General features: G+C 40.0%; 1 non-coding gene across 1 annotated transcript; it reads right to left on the bottom strand.

Moving 5' to 3' along the window:
• Window positions 1–4927: 4927 nt before the first annotated feature.
• On the bottom strand, window positions 4928–5064 carry LOC111756210 (small nucleolar RNA SNORA2/SNORA34 family). The gene has a single exon (XR_002790686.2). It is a non-coding gene; the product is annotated as a small nucleolar RNA SNORA2/SNORA34 family (small nucleolar RNA).
• Between the last annotated feature and the right edge of the window lie 936 nt (window positions 5065–6000).

The following is a 6000-nucleotide window of genomic DNA, read 5'->3' on the forward strand; positions in this document are numbered from 1 at the left end:
CTCACTATTTGAATCCCCACTTTATATGATCCACTTTAGTATCTTGAATAACTGTTTTTAAGAAGACAATCTGTAATCATCAACTAGTGATTTCTTACTGTTTTTTTCTTTGAAATTATGTATTATTTCTACCCCTTTTCTGTTTTGTTTAGTCTTTCTTTAAATTAAAGTAAAAAAAAAGACACTACAGTACCCAGTGCTGATCATGGAATGTCATGATATGAAATTCAGCAATACTATTATTCTTTGTTCAGAATGATTTTAAAATGCTTTAGTTTGTTTAATCTAAACATAAATGAAGAGATGGATAACTGCATGTATGTTTAAGTGTATAGTATTGACAACCATGTTACTAAATTTTGTTGGACAGTTGAACAGAACTGTTTGCAGTCTCTCTGTTTGAATCTCCACTTTACATGTTTCATTTTTGTATCTTGAACAACTATTTGTAAAACGACAATATGTAAACATCAACTTGTGATTTCTTACTGTTTATTAAAAATATTTTAATTGGCTTTATTTGTAATTTTAGAATCAGACAAGATCTCACTCCATAAAAGAGAATAAATGTTTCACTTTATTTTATTTTATTTTTGTCTTTTTGAGACAGGGTCTTGCTATGCAGTTCAGGCTGGATTTGAGCTCACTTTGTAGCCCAGGCTGGTTTCAAACTTTAAACAATCCTCTTGATTCAGCTTCTGGTGAAAGGGTTTTGGCCCAGACAGGACACTGTAGCCAGGAAAGCCTCAACCGGAACCAGGAAGCCCCTATCTCCCCCGCCCCTAGGAATTTACCTGTGACGCCATCTTCCTCCTGGAAATTTACAAATGTTGCCAAACCTAGGACCAATGGGCTACCTGTGCATCCCTAATGCCCGCCTTAGGTTCCACCCCAAACCAAGGCTGCTTACATACCCCCACGCCACGTGTCCGCCGAGAGATCGCGGATGTCAGTAGTGGGGGGTGCCTGGCAATCGCTCTCTGTGTTCTCAGAATAAAGGCCTCTTTTTTTTTTTTTTTTTTTTTTTTTTTTTTTTTGTCTTTTTCGTTTTTACCGGTACCGGGGATGGAACTCACGACTGCCTGCTTGCAAGGCAGGCACTTATGCCGCTGAGCTAAATCCCCAGCCTCCTCTTTTTGTTTTATACTTCTCATCTTTTGGAAATAATCCTATCACTGGAGTGCTGGGATTATAGGCATGTGCCACCACATCCAGCCTACTTAACTTTATTTTGAATGCTTTCATAAAATAAAACAGAATAGTAAAATGAAACAAAACAAAACAGGGATAGGACAGTAGGAAATTCTACTAGTGCATGTTTTTATCCTCTAAATAGTTGCTCCGACTACTGGCTCCAGGCTTGCAAAGTCAATCAAACAGCATAAATGTCAGATTGCTCTTCAATTCATCTTCAGTTCATCTCTGTGTTGCATCTGGTTGCTTACGGGTGGGGGTGGGAGTGGGAAGTGGAGGTGGCTTCTTTGCTGCTTCTCCTTGGCTGGCAGGGTACTGCCCCTGGTTTTCTTATTTTTGCTGGATTCCTGAATTATCTCTCTCGATGGGCTTAAAGTCTCAGTTCAGATCCTTTCCTGTGACCGTGGGACCTATCTCCCTCCTCCTGCTCTTCCTCGTATTGCTGTATTCCAGGGTCTGGACACCAAAACTTGAAGAGGTTTTCTCTGCTGCTCACCACTCTGCCATTTTCCTGAAAGTCCCACCTAACTTTAAAACAATAGTAAAAATCTATTTTCTGTCACTGCTGTGTATTGCTTCCCTCCTTTTTCCATTTTCATGCATACCTGTGAAGTTCTAATGTCCACTGGGTTTAGAACATTGACTTCTTTGAGCAGCAGAGGAGTGATCTTTGAATGCAAAGGTGTGATCAGCATACTCTGCAGTGGCATCCCAGGACATGTGTGATGTAGGCAAATGGGGAGTGCAGATATCAGTTGGAAGGGCTGTTGGCCAGATTTCTTTATCATTTTATTCTTTATTAAAAAGTCAAAACAACATATGCACAAACCTTTTCTTTTTGACATGGGGTCTCTATGTGTTGCCCAGCCTGTCCTTAAACTCCGGGGCAAGTGATTTTCCTAACTCCATAAGATCTGGGGCCATAGTTGCCTGGCTTTGTGCACATAATTAAAAAAATCATTGGGGTAGATTTTTCCTGAAAATAACTGGTCCATTGAAGATCTGTCCTCAACTGGAATGGTCTGCTGACTGGTAGCAACGGTGGGTGGTGGTGAATGGTGAATACTGAAGTTTTCCCCATCCCAAGGCCTGTCTGAGCAGCTTTCGCTCTGTTAGCTACCCTAAGCCAATGAAGCCTTCAGGAGTGTTCCCTCCCCAGAGCTTAAATCTGTTTTATTCTCACTGCTGGGAAATAGGTCTCAGTGAATCCTGATCCCACCCTCACCCGTCATCCTTGCATCCTGCAGTTAGCTTTGATTGGATTGAAAAGTCACCTCCAACCTTCCCATCTTTAGCTTCCTCATAGCAGACAGGAATTTCTGGGCCTCTGATCCTTGCCATTCTTTAAATTGGGTTGACAAAAGACTTTTGACCAGAGTCAGTGGGTCTTGCTGTCCCTGGCTTCTCTACCCATTTCCTTGCTGTTTGTAGAAATATCTGATTCTCGCTGCACCCCGAACCTTGGCAATATCATGGCAGCTGCACTTCTCTCGTGGTTGGGATTTGACTATCTCAGGGGCTGGGTATTATGTTGTCAGTAGATAGGATATATGGAGAGGAGGGTGGGAAGTTGTTTTTTTCCTTTCCTACTGTAGTTAAGCCATTGAATCAAGGAGATGGATGCAAAAAAGGCCGTCTATATTCACAAATACTACAAGAAGGAAGAAGCCTCCATGTGGAGTGGAAAGTATTCTTGTCGTTTGAGACAAGGTCTCACTATGTAGTTCAGGCTGGTCTTGAACTCATTATGTAGCCCAGGCTGGAGTCGAATTCACAGTGATCCTCCTGCCTCAGCCTCCTGAATGCTTGGAATTACAGGCATGTTTCACCAGGCCTGGAGGGAAAGAATTCTTTGCTGGGTGCTTTAATCTCAGAGCCACCAGAGGGCAGCAGAAACCTAAATCATAGACCATTAAAAACATTCTGGGAATCTAGTTAAAGGAAATGCTTAATTTCTGCTGTCTGAGTTTCTGATCTCTACTGCATTACACTTAATAAATTAAAGCTTTGCATTACAACCTCCATTTTCGTAGAAATGTGGCACGTTTGCATTTTCAGTTAAATTTTTGTACTTTCAGTAGTAGTTTTCTTGGGGACATTATCATGCTGTATTAATCTTTTTCTCTTTCTTTCTTGGTTTCTTTCTTTGTTTCTTTGTTTCTTTCTTTCTTTCTTTCTTTCTCTCTATCAGGGATCAAACTCACGACCTCATGCTGGACAGGCAGGCATTTATGCTGCTCAGTTAGATCCGTGGCTTATCTTTCTTTTCTTTCTTTCTTTTTTTGTTTTGTTTTGAGACAAGGGCTTGCTATATAGTTCAGACTGGTTTTGAACTGATTATATAGCCCAGGCTGGCCCTGAATTTGTGGTCATCCTCCTGTTTTAGCCTCTCTACTGCTGGAACTACAGGTGTGTGCTGCCACACCCCCTCAATGTATTAGTGTTTCTCATATAGAACTACAAGGTTAAATTCCTTGTGGAGGTCAAGAGCAGGAAGAACTACAGTGTCTCTCTATAAATGTCTCTCTGTAAACTAAAATGGGAATGGGCAGGCATTCCCTGTTTTATCAGCCTCTGCTACATGTGCTTTCTACAGCTGACAGTTTCATCTTTACATTTGGTCATCGAGAAGCCCAGAGCATGAGTTTTGGATTTTAATTTAATAATCTTAAGCACTCATCCTTTCTTTACTTTTATCTCCCTTCTTCTTTACCTCCCCTTCAATTTCAGGCTGTTTATGAGTTTAGGAATTTTTTTTAGTTATTCCTTTCGTTCTCTGCTTCACCACCACCCCTTCCTTTTTATTTTTCAGTTTTTTTTGAAATTAGATGTATAATCACTGTTGAAATATTCAAACAATATAGAAAACAAAGGAGAAGATCTTTTCAGTTATACAAAGCCATTGTTAAAATGCTGGTGAGCATCTTTCCAGAGTTACTCTATGCATATGTATTAGCCTGTTTTTCATTACTATAATTAAATATCTGATGCAGCCTACTTTATAAAGAGAAGAGGGTTATTTGTCACATAGTTTTGGAAGTTTAAGGTCATCTGGTGATTTTTTTTTGCTGATAGTTCTGAGCTGGCACAGAATATCCCATGGCAAGACACAGGGAGTATGTGTGTATCTGTTCATCTGTCTAATCTCTTTCTCTCTTCTTCTAAAGCTACCAGGATGCAATCATAAGGACTCTACTTTATTTATTTATTTTTTAAAATAAAAAAAATTTATTTTAAAGGGGGTAAAACTAAACACAACAAAACAGAACAAAACAAAGCATAGGAAAGCAATGTAAGAGATAGAAATTTCAAAGCTAGACAACCTGACATCTTCACTGTCTATCATATTGTCTTTTGTTTTCTTCCAGATGGTTGTCCATGTCTTCGCATACATGAATTTATACATAACAGCATAGTATAAAACTGATCCGAACAGAATGAGGAAGGCATTTTAGGTCTTCAAAACCAGACAATAGGGAAGTCACTAATGGCTGTTGTAGAGTCTCTCATTCTCTTCAAAACAGCTGTCCATACTTTTATGTATATTGAAGTTCAAACAAATAAAACAGGCAGAGGGGGAGGGGTTGCTTGGTTCCCTGGTATTCCAGATCCCAGCATAGCGTGGGTTCTAGTAAACATCGGTGGGTCCCAGTAAACACTGGTGGCTCCCGTCCTGGGACACCACAGTCTGCCACACTCACAGACACTCACCACAGGTGGAGGAGCTGCTTCAAGCTATTTCTTTCTAATGAATTGACTATTTCACTGCCCAAGTTCTGAAATGGCCAACAGACCATAGAAAAACATCTCTTTAGGCTCCTGCTTGAAACCAACAGCATCAGGAAGCTGCTGGCCTTGACTCAGGGCCAGCTGGACTCCACTGTAATAACCTTACTGCTAGGATTATTTCCAAAAGATGAAAAATATTTCCAAAAGATGAGACGTATAAAATAAAAAGCGGCCTTTATTCTGAGAACACAGAGAGAGATGACCGGCACCCCCCACCACTGGCGACCAGGCGATCTCTCTGACATGTGGCGTGAGGGTATGTAAATAGCCTCGGTTTGGGGTGGAACCTAAGGCGGGCATTAGGGATGCACAGGTAGCCCATTGGTCCAGGTTTGGCGCCATATGTAAATTTCCAGGGGCGGGAAGATGGCGTCACAGGTAACTTCCTAAGGGCAGGGGAGATAGGGGCTTCCTGGTTCTGGTTGAGGCTCTCCTGGCTACAGTGTCCTGTCTGGGCCAAAATCCTTTCATTTACCTAATCCTAATCACCTTCCAAAGGCCCACCATAAACAATATAAACAGATTAATGAAGGTTTACTCTCTTAATACTTCCTAATGGATATTAAAATTTAACAAATGAAACCTTGAGGGACGTACAACCAATAATTCAAACCATAACAGCATATATGCAAATGTTAATTCAAGTAGTAATTATAGGAAGAATTTTATTCCTGTTGCTTTATCATAAGCTTTTGTTACCTAACAATGTGTCATAAATTGACATGATTTTTAATTATTAAGAGATTCTACTTCCTTAGTTAACAAATTTAACAAGCCTCTGAAACACTGTAGTTTTGCTTGTTCTGTTTCTTGTGATCTTTGCCAAATGCTTTAAAGGCTTTTACTTGAGTCTTAGTGTAGTTAAACTGATGGGTGTGTAAGACAACAAAGCCTCTATTCTTTTTTGTAATACTATTTGGCTTGCAGATAGATTGTTATCTATATTTGTTGACACATAATGTTTTTGATTTTACTGTTTTAGGGTCTTCTGTTCTGCTGAAATGCATTTTATTTTAT

This window comes from Cavia porcellus, unplaced genomic scaffold, assembly GCF_034190915.1.
Source record: "Cavia porcellus strain 051 isolate PalLab524CR breed Dunkin Hartley unplaced genomic scaffold, mCavPor4.1 scaffold_5, whole genome shotgun sequence".
NCBI classification, from domain to species: domain Eukaryota; kingdom Metazoa; phylum Chordata; class Mammalia; order Rodentia; family Caviidae; genus Cavia; species Cavia porcellus.